The following is a 21,931-nucleotide window of genomic DNA, read 5'->3' as shown; positions in this document are numbered from 1 at the left end:
AAGCAATATTACAAGCCATAAAAGCTTAAGTCCAAAAAACAAAAGAATGGCTAAATAAAAGAAAACATTCAAACAACTTTATCACTATAAAGATTCAGGGGCTAAAATTAAACTACTAGTGTACCCAATGCAAAATTTAAATGTTCACAGTTGCTATTCAGCTTTTACAGGATGGTACAGGTGCATTTCTGATCCTTTTTTGCACCTGAGTGAACAAATGGGCAAGAACTGCTTATATTTTTTAACAATATAAAAAATATACTGGAGTAATGTTTAATTGTAAATGGAAAGGCCCGTTTCAGTTAGTCAATACTGTTAGGGGTTTCAAACAAAACTGTAATTTGCCAGTGATAGCAAAATAATGAACGATTAGAACTACAGCATAAGCTATTTCTTCAATGAAAATGTTGGCAATTGAGCATTTGAAATGCTTTTTTATATAAATTGTGTTGTACAGTGGTGTTTTTTGCTTGCCCTCCTTAATATAAAACAATGCATGCTTCCAACAACTGCAACATTACTAATGAAGTGACCTGACGTTCAAAACTCTGCAACAACAAAAAAATGTAATGTGAAGAAAAGATACAACTATCAAAATGCAAAGAATGCTTGGGGTATCAACACTAACTGCAAACAATGAAATGCAACTGGCAAACAGTGCTAACAGTGGCCACACAGTATTGTAAATATTTACAAAACTGGAAAAAATTATATACTATGTATACAGATTTAAGTTTAACATTTATACACACACATACACACATATATACAAGCACACAAATCAGAAATATCCATTATTACTTTAAAAGATAACATCCAAAAATCCACTTCACCCAAGCAGGGTAAAAAGAAAATGGGTACCTCTTCCAAAACTATGAAAAAATACAAATAGATCATACCTCCCTTTTATATGCGTGGCTTTCTATCACAGCCTCAGCCTCTGTTGCTAGAGTTTAATTTTATTTTTCAAGTGCAATGTATCTGGCACCACCAACATCCAAAATGGGGGAATTCTGCCCAAGGATGTGGTAAAATCAGATCATCAGACATCAGAAAAATTACTGAAACCAACATTCAGAAGTCCAAACACTTCATCAAAACTAATAATATAAAAAAATCAATCACTATTGGAAAAATAACCCTAATTTTATTATTTTCTTCTTTACAGGGCATAGCATTTTAACAATAAAAGTAATACTTACTCTGTTGTAAAAGGCCTTACTTTTTCAATGAAATGTTAGGCACTGGTCATTTTACTCTTTACATTGCATTACAAGAATAAAAAAGGCCACAAGGTAACTTTTTACATATTGACAAAAATGAAACATTTGTATTCAGAGATACTGAGCAGCACTGCTGTATTCAATGCAGTTTCGTTAGAAATATTAGAGTTTTTCTTTATAACTAGAATTAAAAAAAATTGTTCTATTAGTCAGTGATTATTTTGTCCATAATACTCTGCCCCTAGACAGACTATTTAATTTGAAGACCAAAGACACTTGCAGACTGAAATGCTTACATAGCACTCCAGGGTATGTGCAAGATGGTGTAAACTGCTCCTAAATTCCACCTTCTCTGTCCCAGTATAATCCTTTACAATCACCTCTGAAAATATCAAACTAAAAATGTCCACATATCTTCCCTTCACTTGTACTACAGACATGAGTACAGAACACCCCTTGGCACCAAACAATTCGCACATCTGGAAGATTCTTTGACTCAAGAAATGATTGTTGAGATTAAATCCATAAAGTCCAGGAGAATGTTTTCTATGTATTACAAAGCACCTTTCAAAAGACATTCAAACAGTGTTTTACAAAGTAGCAAATTGAATTCTGGCAGTACAATTATAGCACATCAACATGTGAGTGATGATGTACATTGCAGAATTTCCCTTAGACTTGTGAAACATGAGTAGAAATTAATTCAAAGATTTTAGCATGCACAACAGCCTGGACAGATGAATGCATCATTTTTTTTCCCTCAGTGAAGTCCTACTTGTAACCAGTTTTTCAAACAGGCAAAAAAGTACAGAGTGGCAAAGGGCTACAACTTCAGCGCAATGTAACACTAGCGGCTGGAGTGAAAAATGTGATAAAATTTCAATGTCCATTACTCATTTTAGCTGTTAGTCTGATGCCTTCCCTAGTGTTTGAAACTGTACAGAAGGAAATGTATGACTTACCACGCAAGCACAATCTTTTAGTAAAAGCAACATGATTTGAGACAGAAGGACCTTGGTTTGACTGTCACACCAGCAAGATTGCATCTACAGCAAGCAATGAAATCACCATAAAGGCAGCAATGGACAGATTAGTCCACTTTAGTTGTGTAGGAACTAGACCTTAATTCTACAGTCATAAAAACCATCCTAAAAACAGACTGCCTATTTAGGCTACTATTTATAAATTTAATTTCTACTGTTCTTTGATCAATTGTTCACAATACATGGATTGACATATTACTCCATCAGACTAATTTTAAATCTTTTCTTTCCACAGTACTAAAATATTTTCTTTATAAGGATTCATGTATCATGGCTAACAATGCATTTTTTTTTTTTTTTTTTTTTTTTTTTACAAAATGTAAAAATGTATAACAAGAGGCAAAAAGAGTGCCACTTGAGGTTCATCCAACCATGACATTTTCCTTTCTGAAATTAAAGCACACCTTTCTGACATCAGAGATTTCAGTGGTAGCAATTTATGAAAGAGTGAGGAGGAAGAGTAACATTTTAGTTCCAAGTACTATTAACAATAAGACGTGAAGGCCAACAGACTCTGTGCTCTTGAAAAAAATCTACAGAAGCAATCTGTTAGGATTATCTGTGCTGTATTTTGGTGATTCAGACTACATACTCCATGTAGAAAATGCTCAAAAGATAAATAGTTCTAGGAGTGGAGTGCCCTTACATCTTGGCTACTCAACTTGCTCCCATCAACCAGATGCAAAGACTGTGGGGGACTGTTTCTTGTTCACCTGCAGTTTTCCTTGCAATGCTTGCAGCATCTGTTATGCACTATGCATGCATTCAAGCCAGTCAAGAAGGGCACACGTAATCAATGAATGACTTGACACAAAAAACAGGCAGCATATGGAGGGGGGTTTTAAAGGAAAATATTTCACCTTCAAAACAGGAAGGCATTCAACATTAGATGACTTGCAACTATGGCCAAAATGTTTGCATATTAATAAAGTGGGCAAAATAACCAGTTTATGGGAACATGACGAAACCTTGAGTTTGGAGTGATACACATGGCCATAATGGCTGCTCCAACTGAAAGAGAGCATGACAGTTAGTTGCTAACTAAACAGAAACAAAACAAAAATGTCTTAACTTTTTGTTCTATATAAAAATAACTGACATTATACTGTCTTTATGTTAAAAAACTGATAGAATAGGCACAGGTTCCTGCTTTTCTCTCTCCACAGATAAGAGGAGGGCGACATGTAACACACTCGCAATCTGAAAAAGAGTTGCAGCTTTCAGGAGCTGCCTGCCAAAAGTTGTGTGTAATTTAAGTAGTAGTAGTAGTAGTACTCCAAGCTGTACAAAGGCAAACGCACTCCTGGTTTGTATATTCTGCTAGAGATACTCTGGGCAGTTTCCATCTCTGTCAGTTCTGGCAGTAATCCAGCATTATACTTCAGGAAGACAAAGGACACGTCCTTCTACGGTTGCAGATCCAAAGCAATGCACGAACTGGAAAAAGATTATAGTACAAGTTTAGAGACAGTTACAGCGAAAGCTATCTGTAAATGCCATACGTAGCAAGCATTAACTGCAACAAGTTATATAAACATAAACTCATAATTTGACCTTCTTCCATGGAAAAGCACAGCATGACCCAAAATACACAGAATGAGCACAGCATTCAAAAAGGAAAAGTGAAAAAAACAAAAAGCTTGCCTGCATAACAATTTCCCGGATATTTCTTCCCACAATATTTACTTCCCTGGACCCCTGTTTAGCAGGGCGACTGACGTGATCCCCGGGGTGAATTTCCTATCTCCCATCCAATTGTCAAGGTTCCTTTTGAAGAGGGCCAAGGAGGCGCTCTGCATGACATGTATGGGGAGTCTCTGGGTTAGGAAAATACAGTTGTGTACACTTACCATAAATGTAGAAGTTAGAGTGTATTCACTGTTGCAGTCCTGGTTACATTTGGGTTATCTGCTTGCAGGTAGCCCTCAGTCGGCCTGATTAACAAAGTCTTGGGTCCTGCGTCGGTTGCTGTCTCTTCTTCCGTGATGTCAGGTCGTCAGGAGTATAAAACATGCAGACAATGTCATTACATCAGTTTTTCTTGCCCCAGATGTCAGGTGCCCCCTTAAAGGGAAGCAATTAAATCTATAAATATACAAGGTTATACCTCAAACAAAAAAGCAAATACACCAAAAAGCTTTTAAGCATTGAAAAGGAGAGAAGAGGTATAGCCAAACAAAGTCAGGGAGCTGGAGGGAGGGTAACCAGGACTACAACACTGAATACACTCCATCTACATTTATGGAAAGTGTACACAACTGTACTATGTTCTTCGTGTTTCACTGTTGCAGTCATTACATTTGGGTAGATTCCCAAAGCTAAGAATGGGAGGAGGAATTTAGATAGCATTAGGACCAGCTATAAAGGCCCTGCAAAACTGCAGTGGCAAAACCAGCTCTGGATTTAGAGAAAATTGGCAAATGGTAATGCTTGGTGAAAGTATGTACAGAACTCCAGGTAGTAGCTTCTAGGATTGTCCCTGGTAGGTACGCCTCTGAGAAAGGCTGTAGAGGTAGATGCAGCCCTGGTTGAGTGGGATCTGATCCCCTGTGGGATAGGTTTTCCATGGTGCCTATAGCAGAAGTGAATGCAATGGCCTAACCATTTGGAGATAGTTCACTTTGAAATAGCCTTCCCCTCTGTCCCTGCAGCAAATGCCACCAGCAGTTGTTCAGATTTCCTTTGAGGTTTAGACCTGTCCAAGTAGAATCTAAGTTGTCTGTGCACATCTAAGGAGTGCAGTATCCGTTTCCATTTGTTCTGTGGATTAGGAAAGAAGGTAGGCAAATGAATGGACTGATTAAAGGCCACACTGGATACCACCTTTAGCATGAAAGAGGGATTGGTCCTGAGGGACACCCTATCCACATGAAAGATAATGAAAGGCTCCACTGCCATAAGGGCCTGTAATTCAGATACCCTTCTTGCTGAAGTGAAGGCTAAAACGGAAGCTGTTTTCCAAGAAAGGAATTTTAAATCTGCAGTAGCAGCTGGCTCGAAAGGAGGAAGGGTGAGTTTCTCCAATACAAAGTTAAGGTCCTAGGCTGGAGTTGGAGCTCTCCTAGGTGGTCTTAAATTTTTTGGCCCCTCTGAGGAACTGCTTGAGCAGTGGAGGGGAGGTTCTGTGTTATAATGAGCTGAAATGGCTGAGGCGTGAATTTTTATTGAGGAAAAAGACAGGCCCTTGTGAAGCATCTCAGTTAAGTATTGTAAATCCTAAGGTAAATTGAGCACTGCTGTGCTCATCCCTTGAAACTGGTTCCAGGCACAGAATCTTTTCCATTTTTCAGCATAAGATTTTCTAGTACGAGGCATCCTTGATTCTAAAATAACATCCATCACTGGTTTACGGAGGGATGGTAAAGGAGAGCTTGGGTAATTAGCCAGGCTGCTAGGCTCAGTTTTGAAGCTGAGGGTGCAGAATCTGATTCTCCTGCTGAGACAGCAGGGTAGGAGTCTAAGGCAGGTGCCATGGGGCCAATAGTGACACACAGCGCAGGAGGGGGTACACCAGTGTTGGTGTGGTCAGGCTGGTGCAATCAAAATCATCCTTGGTTTGTCTTGTTTGATCTTTAGTAGTACTTTGGAGAGCAGAGGCAGAGGAGGAAAGGCATAAACTGATAGGTTTTTCCAGCTGAAGGATAGAGCATCCACTTTCCAAGCTTGTCTTTAGGGAGTCCTTGCACAAAATTTTTCCAACTGACAGTTCTGGGGGGAGGCAAACTGATCTATATCTGGGCTCTCCCATTTGCTTGTCAACTTGTTGAAAATCCTTGGTTCCAGTTTCCACTCATGTGGTCCATGAGGGTTCTGTTTAGTCCATCTGCCAGTGTATTTAGTTTTCCTGGCAGGAATTGAGCTTGTAGATGTACTTGGTAGCTCAAGGCTGTGTTTCGCAATGCCATGGCTAGTCTGCAGAGGGGGGTAAGAATGTGTACCCCCCCCGCTTGTTTATGTACCACATAACAGTGGTGTTGTCCGTCTTTACCATTAATTGTCCTGGAAGAATGTGGTCATTGAAGGCTGTCAGAGCATTCTGTACAGCTAACATTTCTTTATGATTGATGTGAAGGTGCATTTGAATTAGGTTCCATTTGCCCTGAATGCACTGCGCTGCCAGGTGCACCCCCCCATGCATAGTCTGATGCGTCTGTTGTTAGGGTTTAGGCGACAGGGGGTAGTGTGAATGGTAGTCCCTTGTTTTGGTGGCAGGCCTCTGCCCACTAAAGGAACTCTAGGCATAGACAAGGAATGAAAGGAATCATTGCTTCTAGATCTTGAGAATGTTGACACCATAGGCTTTTTAGATACCATTGTAGTTTCCTCACATGCAGTCATGCATATGGAATTAGAAGAATGCAGGAGGCCATGAACCCCAAGGCTTGTATTATTTGCCTTGCAGATAGCAGGGCTTTTGTGACCACTTGTTTGAAGTAGGTTGTCAAATGAATTTGTTTCACTGGCTTGAGGAAAGCCATCTGGGAAGTTGTATTCAAGCTTGCTCCCAGGAATATAATTTGTTGACAGGGTACCAGGTGTGACTTCTTTTCGTTTATGGTGTACCCCAGACAAGTTAGCACCCTCTGTACAAAAGCCAGATGATTCAAAAGTATGTCCTGGTTTTCTGCCTGAATTAGACAATCGCCCAGGTATTGGTATATTTGAATATTTCTTTGCCTGCAAAATGCAATGACTGGAACTAGGCACTTTAAGAGTACCCTGGGAGCAGTAGATAAGCCAAAGGGCAGTGCGGAGAACCGATAGTGTGTGTAACCTGGTTTGAAGCGTAGGTATCTTCTGCAAGATTCTCCGATTGGGATGTGCAGGCTATGCTTCCTTTAAATTTAGTGTTGCCAACCAGGCATCTTTGCTTAGCATAGGAAGCAACTAGTGAAGAGTCAGCATCTTGAATTTTGGAATCACCAAAAAGGTGTTTAGAGTAGGCAGGTCCAAGATAGGACACCATCAATTGTCTTGTCTGGGTACCAGGAAAAATCTCGAGTAGAAACTTTGTCCCATTTTCTCTTCTGGTACAAAACTGAATAGCCCCTATGCTTAAGGGAGACATTACTTGCTTTTGGGCCTCTGCCCACTGCTTAGGAGGTAGATCCGGCCAACCGCTTGGAGTTGGTGACGTGTGGAAGTGAAATCTGTATCCTTGGGACACTATAATTAAAATCCATTTGTCCTGGGTAATGAGTCCCCAGTTCTTTGCATGAAGTGCAATCTTTCCTCCCAAAGGGGCAGTCAGTTGAGAAGTGCTTGGAAGTTTTAAAAATAAGTCATTGAGACAGTTTACCATGGGGGGGAGTTTTATTACTCCCAAATTTGGAAGTGGAGGCCCCCCACTGTTTAGTCCTGTGCATCCCCTGGGACTGAAGCCTGGGTGCTCTGCTGTATCTGGGTTTGGACTGAGAAGGTCTGGAAGAGGCAGGAAAGGACCAATTCTTAAAAGGCCAATGCCTACTAAATCTTGGAGGTTGTACTTGTAAAGTCTTTAACAGTTTGCATAGATTTAGCTTTTTCCTCCATCTTTTTAAGAACTTCTTCTGCCTTGTTGCCAAACAGGTGGCCCTGATATAAGGGAGCATCCAGTAATTTCCCTTTAACATGATCTGGCAAGGACTGCTCCTTAAGCCAAGCATGCCTTCTAAGTACAGACCCAGTTACCGCAGCCCTGCAAGATACCTCTAGTAAATCAAAACCACACTGCAATGTATGTTTACCAACTTGTTCAGCAGAATGCATAAAATCCTGTAAATCCTTATTTTCAGCACAATCAGGAGTCAACATAATTTTCTGTTTAAGCAATCCAATAATATGCAGCTGATACTTTAACATATGGCCAAAGTTGCAAAAGTGTATACCTTCTTACCCCATCTATCCAGCGCCCTGGAGTCTCTGTCAGAGGGGGTAGGATTTTTGGCAGTAGTAGCTTTAATGCCCTTGGGTCCCTGTGAAATGGTTTCAGGATCTGCAGTAGGATTTTTGAAAAGGAACTTGAGAGAGTCAGGAACCCTGCAATACCTATCAGGTTTTCTGGAAGCAGGAGGTAGAGAGTCAGGGGCCATGCTAGATTCCGAAAAGGCATCATCAACAATGTCCAGTACAGGAGGTATAGCTAAAGGCCTGTGCTGGGGCAGGAGTAAGAAATCCCTAAGCCTCTTTTTAGAATCAGAGAAATCCTGACTTTTCCAACGAAAAAGCTCCCTGAGAGTATGCAAGGTTTCACCAAAAGAGAAATCCTCTGGAGGGAAAGCAGAGGGAATAGAGTCCTCAGCATCAGAATCCTCATAGACAGATAAGGGTAAATCCTGGTCATCAGAGGAAACAGAAATTTCAGAATCCTGGTCAGAAGTATCATAAGCAAACTCAGTCCTAGGTCTCTTGGGGGGGGGGGGGGGTTGGCTTCCCCTGATTAAAGTAATAAGGTCTTCAGTCATTCTTATCATTTGTTCTTTAGGCATAGAGGCCTGGCCATGCAGTCTGGGCATCAGTTTTCTAGGCATGGTTCGAGTTTTAGGCCTTGAAGAAGATGGTGCTGGTTTAACATGCAAGTCAGTAAGCCTGAATATACCCTCAGATGCCGGTGCCTGCACAGTGGCTCTGGACCCATCCAAGGTACAGACATCCGCAGGTTCCACCAGTTGACTAATTTCATTACATTGGTCTCAGTAGAGGCCTGCGAATCTGAAGTAGCGGGTATCAGGGTCTGCAAATGCACCTCACTGAGTACCGGCGAACTGGGCGGCCTGTCTCTGTCTTTATCTTTGTGTTTCTTCGGAATGTCGGTAGTCTGATGGCTGCCTGAAGACATATCAGGATAATTGAACTGAACACCAAAAAATTTAGAAGCGTAAATATACAGATGACGGACAGTTCGTGGTTTAAATAAGGCACAACACCGACAGCGGGGTACGTCATGGTCAGGGCCTAGGCAAGGAATACAGTACGAATGAAAATCTTTAAGAGGTATTTGCTTTCCACAAGAAATGCAATTATTTACTTTTACTGACATCGGTCAAGAGCAAGAAAAATCTTCCCCAACAGGGTACTCCGCTTTTAGTTGAAGACTTTGGTTCTGAAACTTGAAAACGAAAATTTCAGGAGTCGGCCGACCGGCACTTGCAAACTGCTTCTGCTTCGGGCACCGCAAGGCAAGAAAGACAGATGTAATGACATCGGCTGCAAGTTTTATACCCCTGACAACCTGACGTCATGGAAGAGGAGACAGCAACCGACGCAGGACCCAAGACTTTGTTAATCAGGCCGACTGAGGGCTACCTGCAAGCAGATAATTCAAATGTAACCAGGACTGCAACAGTGAAACACGAAGAACATTCTATCTCTCCAGCGTGTTTTGTTCATTGTGATGACAAGGTTTAGATCCCTGCAGCATATGGCTCTGTGGGATTGGGATTTCTTTAAATGGAGCATGTCCAACAGCTCAGGGTTTGATATGGCCTTGTATGTTAAGCAGAGATCGCCTCTGAGTAGACAATATGCTACAGACTATAGCTAGAGTTATTTTAGATGGTCAGCATAAGGCATCTGCTTTAGGCCTGTGATTCTTTTAGTGAGGTACTTCTGCGACTTGACTAAATAAATCCATCTAAAGCTGAAATGTGCAAAGGCTGTCCAGATACAGTAGATGGCAGGAGGGTATAAAACATTTAATACAAAATCACTCACAAATATAACTAATCTGCTGAACAGATATTTTTTGTAGCTGAAGGCAGCTGCATTGGTAACGAATAAAGAGTTCTAACCACTGGAAGGCAAAAATCTTTGTTAGACTAATAGTTTGTCTAGTTTTTTTTTTTTTTTTTTAACACCTTATTGAATTATCACTTGTGACATAGGCAAATGTACATGTATATAAAAGCAATCAAAGTGTATTACAAGTTCATGTTTGCAAACATTATACTTCACGTATATTACTATACATCAAATAACCTAAATATTACATAAATTATTCAGTTTCTACACCTTTTTTTAAACGAGAAACATCTTTATTAAACCATCACCTATGACACAGGCAATCATACATGTATATAAATGTAAACAAACCACAAAGACACCATCCTAGTTGCAAGCATTTTACATCACAGACCATACTGAGACACTCCCAGTTGCAAACATTATGCATCACTTGTAATCTTACCCATTCAATTTCAAACATTACATTGCTCATTTATTTCCTGCCTCCTTTTAAACCTAATTCCTCACCTTTATGCATTGTTCCCACAATTCCCATTTTTTCCTATGCAGTTTCTTCCTACCCTTTACTAAAGATCTCCGTTCCAGTTGTTTTACCTGTTACTATATTCACTACTTTTAGTACAGTTGATTTAGATTTTAACTTCCACTTCCTGGTAATAGCATTTTTGGCATCCTTCAGAAAGTCATAACAAGGCCTTACCGTGTCTAGGCAATTCAGATTCTGTATCATAACCCAGAAAAATAATCTCCCTCGTCACACCAACTTGCTCACCTAGCAGCTACAACAGTGCATCCCGTGAGAAATGCTTAAAGTCCGTCAACTCACTGCACCCCCAGAAAACATATTCCCAGTTACCTCTTTCTTCCCTGACACACCTCCAATATTTGTTGTCTACCTGATGAAAAATTCTCTGGCGTCTACTTGGGGTATAAAATATCTATGTAAATATTTCCAAGCAAAAATCCTAAATCTTCCAGATTTTGTTGCATATTTGGGAGACATACATATATCCTCCTATTGTTTCTTTGTGAATTGCTTATCCAGTCTCTCTTCCCAATCCTTTCTAACCTCATCTGTCTGATTCTCATAGTTATCATGCAATATTTTATATGTTCTACTAATTATTCCTTTTTAATGGCAGCTTCTGTTCTAGATTCTACTAAAAATTGTACTACAGCTGGTCTTTCATTTAGGACCCCCCCCCCTATTTCTTTCTCTCTGCCTATACTCTGACATCAATCCTTGACAGGAAAGGCAATCTCTAACTTGCAGTCCAAATAAATTCTTGGTGTCTTCCCATTCTATCATCTTTCCCCTAGTTATTTGCTCCCAATACCGTGATTCCTTTGTCAGTTTCCTCCAATAAATTCCAGCCCCCTCTTCCCTATTGTCTATACCCCAAATTGCAGTCATCCCTATTGGCAAAATCTCCTTTCTCAATTCATGTGTTGGCTTAGTTCTTAGGAAACTTTATAGATATAATATTCTGTATGACTACTGTTGCTTTCATTAAAGGCCTGCATCCAAAACCCTAGACTTTCCTTGAGCTCCCCTCCTGTTTCATCATCCCTTTCCACTTTGAAATATAGTTTTCTGCTTGTGCTATGTATGGGAGCTTAACTGTGTAACTCAAATACTCCTTCAAATCGGGTAATCCCAATTCACCCTGTTCTACTGGAAGAATCAGGTTATCCCACTTGACTCTTGCTGTCTTCCCCTCCCAGATAAAGTCCTTCAGCTCTTTATTAATTGCCGTCCACAACTTCTCCTTTGCTTGATAAAAAATGCCTGACCTGCGTACAACACTAATGGGACTAAACATTTTAACTGCTTGTATCTTACTATCCATATCCATAGAACAAAGCTTCCATTTTCTCATTTTCTGTATTACTTTTTTAGTCTCTTCCCACATATACATAGCTACCACACCAGACTCATTTTAAGCCATACTCTTAAATACTTCATTTATGTCTCCATAAATGCGGGTATTGCTGAACTAATTTCATACGTGGGCACATAATTTACTGCTATTGCCTTTGTCTTAGCTTCATTACATTTGTACCCAGAAGAGATGAAATTCTCAAAATGTTCCAAGACACTGTAATTTCTCTTTCTGTTTTTGTCAGGTATAAAATAATATCTACAACAATAGCTTTTCTTGACTACCATAGCAATTATATCCTTGAATTTCTGATTCCCTTATTTTCTTTGCTAGTGGTTCTAAATATAATGCAAACAACAAAGGGGAAAGAGGACACCTTGTTTAGCATCCACCCATGGAGGTCCTCCAGGGAGCAGCTTAGAAAGTCTGCCAGTACATTGTCTTGAGAAGGAATGCATGTGATTCTGGGTGTGACATTCATCTGGATGTCTATGTTCCATTCCTCCTATGCTAACCTGCACAACTGGTAAGACCTGGTGTCTCCCTGTTTATGTACCACGTGACTGTGGCATTGCCTGTGTACACTAGGAGTGGCCCAGGTTTCCAAAGGTGGGCAAAGGTTTGAAGAGTTTGTAGAAGGACCCTCATTTCCATCAGACTGATATATTCATTTAGAAACTGAGGTTGCCATCTGCCCTGCACATGGTGTGATCCTGTCCATGCCCTCCAAGTCCGAGGCATCTGTGTGAACCTGCTGAAGAGGAAGTAGGGGTGTAAATGGAAGTCCTGGGATGAGGTTGACTTGTCCCTACAACCAAAGCAGCTTCTTCAGAGACCAGGCTGGAGGGGAATCAGGGTGTCCAAGGGGTGATACTGCTGGTTCCACACAGACTTCAGATACCACTGGGTTTTTCCTCATGTAAAGTCTGACCATGGGAAGCATAGGGATGGTGGCTGCCATGAAACCCAAAGTTATTAGCATCTCCCTTGTTGAGCAATGTGTTGGAGAGGACAGATCTTGGCAAAAATTGGACAGACTGAACTTTCTCTTGGGAAGGAAGGCATGGATTTACTGTGTGCCCATTATGCAGCCCAGGAAATCTAGGTTATGTGTAGGGACCATGTAGGATTTTCCGGAGTTTACAGTGAAACCTGTACCTATCAGGAGTTGGAGGGTGAAGTGTCGATGATGGAGGAGGATTTCTGGAGAGAGAGCCTGGATCAAGAGGTTGTCCAGGTAGGGGAAAATACGAATGCCCTGAGTGTGACATAAAGCTACCACTGGAGCTAGACACTTTGTTGAACACCACTGGTTCTGTGGAAAGGTAAAAAGGCAGAACAGTAAATTGAAAATGTGAGGAACCAGAAAAAAAAACAAGAGACATTTTCTGCAAGAAGGGTGAATAGGTATGTGTATGTATGCATCCTTCAGATCTAGGGACACTAAGAAAGCCTTGGGGAGACAGTGGTGGCTTCAGGTTCCTTTCCGTGTCAGGTAACAGGAGCACAGTAGCTAGCCGGTGGGGCACACAGGAAATATAGGATAAATATCAAAACACTATATCAATAAAGTAAATAATATATGATGCATAGTAATAACTCACCCATAATCAGTTGTTAAACATGAACACACATTTCCATATAAAATAAGCTTGAATGTCAATCTTCCCAATCATAGCAATGTTAACAACACAGAAAAAAATAGTAATTTCTCATGCTCATAGCTTCTTGTTTGGAGGAAGTGTTGGTGTGCAGTAGTACAAAATGTTAAAAGTGAAGCTACCAATACAGTGGTAGAAAAATGTCAAGCACAAAAACATTTTCTCTTAAAAGAAAAAAAAATATCATTGACCCAAATTCAAGAACAGAAATTCTGACTTACTTTGTTCTGTGGTGCATCACAAAGAAAATACTTAAAGCAAATACAGCACCATTTTGCCAACATTCAACATAGAATACACATCTTCCCACTGCAGACACTAGTAAATAGCAACTTAGTTTAAAGGTCTGCTAAAAGTTCTTTGAAGTAGAAGCAAGAGAAATCGGTTAATAGCTCCTAGATTACAATGAAAGTTTTGAAACCATAGGAAGAATGTGGGACAGGGTCTATCAGTGCTTACACTAAAAACTGGAAGTTTTTAAAAAATGCAGTTCAGCTAATTTACTTTGTTGAGCATTACAACTTCTGTTAAAAGAGTAAGAGCTGCTCTGATGACACAAATCTGAGTAATTCAAGCAAAAAAGTGAAAGTGAAAATAGGCTCCAGAAGCTGTGCAAGACGCCAGTGATTCTCACTACTGCCATTCTATTTAAATGGAAGTTAAAAATGATTTCCTTACATCTAGCATGACTTGTATAAAGGGGGCTTAAAGTGGATTCTGTGGGGGAAGGGGAATCCAAGATCACTTTACAGCAGTAGGTCAACTGAGATACAATAGCCATACCAAAAAACTCATCCTAATTCATTTAAACAAAGTATAAAGATGCAATGAAATAATAATGGCAGCCATAACTTATTTATACCTTTTGTTGACCGGGTTAGTCCCACTAGGCCAGTGGCCTCTTTTCAGTGAGGCCTGAGGTGGTACTCAAACTTACTAGTGGAAATTTGTTCAGGACAGCTGGAAATTTCCCCTACTCTTTTTGATAAGTATTATAGGTTCTTTTACATCCACCTGAGCTACCACAACCTCAGGTTCATGAGGCGTTAGTTTTAACTTCTTACCCAAAGGATGGTACACCCAAGAGTGGAATACCCCAGCCCCATGTTGCACTGCAGTATCATTACTGGAAAATTAATCTAAGTACCTGGTTTGAGAGCAAAGCCCACAGTCTTCTGCACCAAAGGTTAGTGTGCTACCTGTTGAGCTTCTGAAACCTCAAACATGTTTTCTAGCTATATCTGAGGAAAACAGCACTGATAAAGATAAACATGCTGATAAACAAATGCAGCAACATGAACTTCCTGTACACTTATTACTGGTTTGCTGAAATTACACCAATAGCAATAATTTAGACTAGCCATCATACCTCTCTCTCCACTTATTTGGTCAAGATTTCTGGACAAAGCCAAAAATAAATCAGGGGTGGAGGTGGGGCTGAAAATCAGGAACAATTTTAAAATATTACTCTAATTTATATAAAAATTAACAGAACTTATTTTGCATAAATATGCATTTTTTGATCAGTAAGTATAAAATTCCAATGACTAAATACTGAACTTAACTGTATTCTATAGCTATTTACAAGAAAATCAAAAATGTTATAAGGGACAGAATAAACATCTGAAGAAAAATCACAGGCATTCTTCAAAAAATAGGGATAGCGGAGAGGTGTGGGTAGCACTCAAAAGGGAATGTTTGGTCACAATAACCCACTCCAGGATTTTGGACATGCAGGATTTTAAATGATGATGCTATGATTTTCTGAATGTTGTTATAATTATAACTGTCTGAACAAGTTTCAACAAAAGATTTTGTGGGTTCTACTGACGTACATAACTAAAACTACATACCTTAAATTCTTAAGCTGAAGCTTCTTCATTTTCAGACAGTTTAGTATGGTTTGACATTACCATAACCATCCACAGTACTAAAAAGCAAGAGAATTAAGGAAACCACAAATGTAGTCAACTTTCCATTTTCAAAATATGGAACACTTTACTTATTATCTCTCATAGAGTGGAGCAAATGGGCAATGTGGAACTATGGAGGGAACTCACCGCATGGTTAAAAATGTTATGGGCGGAATGTGGCACGTTTTACTAACAAGTAGGAAGGGAGCTCACAGCATGGTTAAAAAATGTTACTTTTTACTATCATTAGAGACTCTCGGGTGAAACAGCTCAAGTTGCAAAATGATGGGCAAGCCAAGCACCCCCCCCCCCCCAGCAAAACCACAATCAACTCCAGTCAGCATCAAGCAATACAGGTAAGTGCATCATAAACACCATCCCATCCCTAACACCAACAAACAAAAGAATTACAGAAACTACAGCCATAGTCAACCTTCCATCTTCAAAATGAAGAATAATACACTATTTTGCATAATGTGACACATTTACTGACAGTTAAAGGCAGACTTTAAATTGTTAAAAGGTTCTTCGATATCCCAGTATCCTTTTGCTTGTCAGAACATTCACTTGGTTACAATACACAATTTTCCTCTGACATGATTTATAAGACAAAAAGGTTTATACAGCAGATTTAATATATTGTATTTTATCACACACCCAGCTCTTCAAACATTAGAGATGAATGTAAGTTGAAAAAGTCAATTACCCCCCCACTTGCATAAAATTATTGTCATATTCTCTCTTAGCATCTCTACTTACAAATTCTTGGTGACAAACCACTTCCTTTCTTCTCCTCTGTTACTTCTTCATTGTACCCGTTACATTGCTAGTACTTTGATCTTTGACCCACACCACATGCACACATACGACCATCAATTATAGCCACTTAAGTGTGTATACATTAAGATATTTGCTTGAGATCAAGTCAATCCACAGAGGCTCGAGCTCAACCAACCAGCACTTTATTGCACAAAGACACACCGGTTCTCCACTACTGACCTAGGTTTCGTCCAAAAGACTTCTTCAGAGTGTGTTGAACCAGGTTTTAAATACATACACTTAATTCAATAATGCAGTCTTAATTAAAAACAAACCAATGAAGAATGGCAATCAATTAAAAACAATTAAGAACAATTGCATTAACACAATATTCCCCTCCCACTGACTTGGTAAGTAAAAAGCATCAGAACAACTATTAAATAAGCTATAAATGTGTATGCACATGTATACATAGCTGTTGGGCAACCAGAGGCACGAAGACATCCACAGGATTGTGATAAATAAAAATGAAAATGAAAATAAAAAGGGATTGAATGTGAAAAATAAATAATGATGAGAGCAAAAATAATATATATGAAAAAGTGTGTAAAAAGTATATATAATTAGGTCTATGTCTAAAACTAATAATATTATATGTGAACCCTAATGTGTAAACATGAAATGCCGCTCAAGTTCAGTCAGGGCATGTTAACCTAGTATATGCCTTAACCTCAAGAATGGCTGGATAGAAATAAATTCATTCAAGCCCGGATACTGATATGCATTTAATCTGAACTGCCATTTCAGTTCACTTACATCTAAATGATAATCAGTCATCCTTCCCTGTTGGTCTTTAACTAGTTGCTGTATAACACAAAATTTAAAACTGTGATCATTATATGCTATAACGTGTCTGGCTAAGGCATTAGTAGGCTTCTTATGCTGAATGTCCAGAATATGTTCTCTAATTCTCTCTCTAAAGTGCCTACAAGTCTTGCCTACATAAAAGGCAGTGCATGCCTGACATTTAGCAAGGTAAACAACATTAACTGAAAAACAATCATAATGCCCCAAGATATTAATGGGTACATTATTGATCACAATTCTATTCCCAGTGGGCATCACGTGCCTACAAGTCAAGCATCTTCCACATTTGAAATTCCCTGCAATTTTATTACTTAAATTATCATTGCTCATGGCACTTCTTTCAAGCATCTCTTTCAGGGCTATATCCCTGCGAAATATGAATTTAAGTTGACGTGCAACAAAACCTTGAAACTCTTTTAATCTCATGAAAGATCCCCAATTCTTTTCTATAATCTTTTTAATATAGTCGGTGTCAGCATTGAAGGTGAGCACAAACAAAAAATTCCCATTGAATGACACGTTGGCCCTACATTGTTCAGCTGCATCACTGAAGAGATCCTCATCACTTTTAAGAATGGGTTGAATATAACCTCCATGTCTTTTGTAAAGTATCTCTTTCCTAAGCTCATCACACATATACTTAGGATAGCCCCTGTTTAAAAATAAATTTACCATAAATTCTAACTCTACATGGAAGTCCATCTCCTCACTAACCATACGTGCTGCCCTGACCATTTGGCCTTTAATAATGGCTCTTTTTTGATGGCCAGGGTGCCAGCTATCAAAATGCAAGTATGAATTGGAAAACTTTACACACGTTTTACACACTTTATAAAACTTTACACACGTTTTTTGGATGATATTTTTATAATTTGGCAAGGTGAGAGGACAGCTTTGGATGCTTTTATTGAGTATATTGGTCAAACTGTTTGGTTTTTAAAGTTTACCCATGAGATTGACAAAGAAAAAATCTCATACCTAGATATAAGTTTGACATACATTAAAGAGAGGGGTTGTCTAGCCTCAAAAATACATAGGAAGCCCACCTTTTCCAATTCATACTTGCATTTTGATAGCTGGCACCCTGGCCATCAAAAAAGAGCCATTATTAAAGGCCAAATGGTCAGGGCAGCACGTATGGTTAGTGAGGAGATGGACTTCCATGTAGAGTTAGAATTTATGGTAAATTTATTTTTAAACAGGGGCTATCCTAAGTATATGTGTGATGAGCTTAGGAAAGAGATACTTTATAAAAGAAATAGAGGTTATATCCAACCCATTCTTAAAAGTGACGAGGATTTATTTAGTGATGCAGCTGAGCTATGTAGTGAAAAAATGTCATTCAATGGGAATTTTTTGTTTATACTCACCTTTACTGCTGACACCGATTACATTAGGAAGATTATAGAAAAGAATTGGGGATCTTTTACGAGATTAAAAGAGTTTCAAGGTTTTGTTGCATGTCAACTTAAATTCATATTTCGCAGGGATATAGCCCTGAAAGAGATGCTTGAAAGAAGTGCCATGAGCAATGATAATTTAAGCAACAAAATTGCAGGGAATTTTAAATGTGGTAGATGCTTGACTTGTAGGCATATGATGCCCACTGGGAACAGAATTGTGATCAATAATGTACCCATTAATATCTTGGGGCATTATGACTGTTTTTCAGTTAATGTTGTTTACCTTGCTAAATGTCAGGCATGCACTGCATTTTATGTAGGCACTTTAGAGAGAGAATAAGAGAACACATTCTGGATATTCAGCATAAGAAGCCTACTAACACCTTAGCCAGACATGTTATAGCATATAATGATCACAGTTTTAAATTTTGTGTTATACAGCAACTAGTTAAAGATCAACAGGGAAGGACCACTGATTATCATTTAGATAAAGCATACAGTGAAGCACTAATTAGCGGCTGTCTGAAGGGTGTAGGTATTCAAAAGCAAATATATAATGAATTTAACAACTTGAGAGACTCCCTCCTGGACCAGTGTCTCCTTTCATGGGCAGCCTAAGAGCACTGTCTGGTAAATTTACTTGGATCAGACTCGCAGTAGACAAATGGAGTAGGGAATCAACAGCTACACTACAGAAAACAGCTCCTTAACAGCTTATAGCGTTAACTCATCTGTACTAAGTACAAAATTGTTGTAATCCAACAAACTATTTCAAACCCTTATGCCTACAGACTTCACAATGTGCAGTCAATTCCAGACAAATAGGTACAGTGTCAACAGTGAACAAAACATGGTAACCAGGGATCGTACCAAAAGAAAATGGCTCATACAAGGGGTCTCAAACTCAATTGAACACGAGAGCCGCAAACAACTGCAAGGATTTTTGGTGGGCTGCAAGTTCAAGTCATCCACAAACTACACTTTTTTTCCTAATTAAAAAAAAAAATTAAGTTACAAAACTTTTTGTCTGAAGCAACAGACCAACACTATTCTATTAGTTTCAAATAGTCTTGTAATTTCAACTAAGCTCTGTGTATTTTTTTTACACGAACCATTACTGCCTTTCTTTGTTTTGGCTGCTTAGCTGACAAAGTTTTGTAGAGATCAGGATGTAAACATTGGGCTTTATGTCATGTGAAGCAGCCACTCGCAAGGTAGCTCTCAAGTGTTTGTCAGGCAACCTTGATTGGAAAACTGATTTACTGAGCTTCATAGATGAAAAAACGTGTTCACAAATGTATGTACTCTGCCAATCACCACAAGGATTCAAGCAGCCACATGGAAAAGCTTTGGAAACTTATCTCGACTCATGTACTTATTGAAGTCCGTAACACCAACATCTATGTACTTCTGTTTCAGAACACGACACTGAAGCTCCAACAACTCCATCTGGAATTCTGAGACACTGTCAACATCTATGGAAAAAGGCACAGTAAAGATGGCAAATAGGGGTTCTAGTGTTTAGAAGTCCTGAAATCCCCGGTCAAAATCTGCTTGTAATTTACTGTGTCTGAATATTCTTTCAAGAACTGTTTTTTTGACACTTCTGATTGACTGTAAGGCTGGGAAATGAGCTAGGTTACCATCCATCAGCTGTTTTGCTCACAGGGGAAGTTTACATCTGAAAGCTTTGACACTGTCATACATCTGCATTATCGTATGCTTTCTGTCCTGGAGCTTGATGTTGAGTTCTTTCAGATTTTGTGCAATATGTCAGAAAAGCAAGGTTATATATGAAAAATGGATTGTCTAGCTGAGGAATTTAATTTTCTTTTACTGACATGAAGATTGCTATTTCCTGTCACAGTGTAAAGAATCTTTTCAGCACACATCCCCTACGGAGCTATCTGCCTTCGGTTTGATAGAGCAATTCTCCACATTCGGAATCAAGGTTGGATAAAAAGTCACTAAACTGGTGGTGATTTAGACCTGCCGCCCGTACAAAGTTAATCGTCTTAACATAATCATCCATGACTTCCTTCATTTGCAGACTTTTTCCACACAATGCTTCCTTGTGCAGAATGCCACGAATTGTAATGAAGGCGTCAGCAACATCAACAGCGTTGAGCTTTGCTTTCAGTAACCCAGCACCACCAACCTTTTCAGAATACATCAAGGGTGCGCTGTCAGTTGATATTGAAATGTGCTTACCCCATGTCAATTCCAACTTTTCTACACATTTTTCAAGTTTGCCAAATATGTCACGTCCAGTGGTTGTGGCTTTCAAAGGCAACAGGCCTAGTAATTCTTCCACATTACTCACGCTCCTGTCCACACCTCGAATGAAGACAGAGCAGTATGTTGTATCTGTTATGCCAGTACTCTTGTCAAGGGGAACTGAAAAAGCTTCAAACACTTTTACACCTGCAAGTAGCTGTTGGTGCACATTACTGGCTAGTTCAGTAATTCTGCTGCCCAGTGTATTTGCAGACAAACGTATACCTTCAAACCCTTTCTTTTTGTCTCAGCAAAGAACTTTGTTTGCTTTTATGAAGCAGTCTTTAATGATCTGGCCTTCAGTGAAAGGATGAGACAATTTCACGATCGTTTCACTGATAAAGCTGGCTCGTACTGAATCTTCGCTAATTTTGTTAAAATTTTTGAAGATGTTTTGCTGCTTGACAAAAGCTGATTTTTAGTTGATGAACCTTCTCATCCCTCATTTTGTCTGTTATCACATCATTTATTAATTTATTTTATACTTGTTGACTGGAATGGTCCAATTGGGCTTGAGCCCCTTTTCAGCGGAGGTCTGGGGAGAAAAACTCCAAACTAGAAAATATACAATTGGTCATTTAACAGGTACAGATTAAATGAAATTTCAAAATAAGTAGCACTAGTTACTATTACATTAACTTACAAGAGATACAAGTACAGTTGTGTACATTTACCAGAACTGTAGATGTTAGAGTGTATTCACTGTTGCAGTCATTACATTTGGGTAATCTGCTGGAAGGTTGCCCTCAGTCGGCCTGATTAACAAAGTCTTGGGTCCTGCGTCGGTTGCTGTCCCTTCTTCCATGACATCAGGTAGTCAGGGGTATAAAACATGCAGCCGACGTCATTACCTCAGTTTTTCTTGCCCCATATGTCAGGTGCCCCCCAAATGGGGAGCAGAATATAATCTTAAATTACAGCAATATACCTCCAATCAAAAGTAAATACACTAAAAAGGCTTTTAAGCATAGGAACAGAAAGTAGAGGTATAGTCAGAGAAAAAAAAAAACGGGGCTGGAGGGAGGGGTAACCAGGACTGCAACAGTGAATACAGTCTAACATCTACATTTATGGTAAATGTACACAACTGTACTATGTTCTTTGTGTTTCACTGTTGCAGTCATTGCATTTGGGTAGATTCCCAAAGCCATGATTGGGAAGATGGATTTATACAGCATTA

At 39.3% G+C, this 21,931-nt stretch overlaps 1 protein-coding gene across 1 annotated transcript in view; it reads right to left on the bottom strand.

Annotated features, from left to right (window-relative positions):
• Positions 1-1,127: 1,127 nt before the first annotated feature.
• The window catches only part of TCF3 (transcription factor 3), a 2,378,933-nt gene continuing 2,358,129 nt past the window's right edge, over positions 1,128-21,931 (bottom strand). The window contains exon 19 of the mRNA XM_044054828.1: positions 1,128-3,703. The gene's annotated coding sequence lies outside the window, so the exon portion shown is untranslated. The remainder of the gene's footprint in view (positions 3,704-21,931) is intronic.

Source organism: Protopterus annectens, chromosome 13.part0 (genome assembly GCF_019279795.1).
Source record: "Protopterus annectens isolate FY-2018-M chromosome 13.part0, PAN1.0, whole genome shotgun sequence".
Taxonomy (NCBI): domain Eukaryota; kingdom Metazoa; phylum Chordata; order Ceratodontiformes; family Protopteridae; genus Protopterus; species Protopterus annectens.
This window is presented reverse-complemented; position numbering and strand designations above follow the sequence as displayed.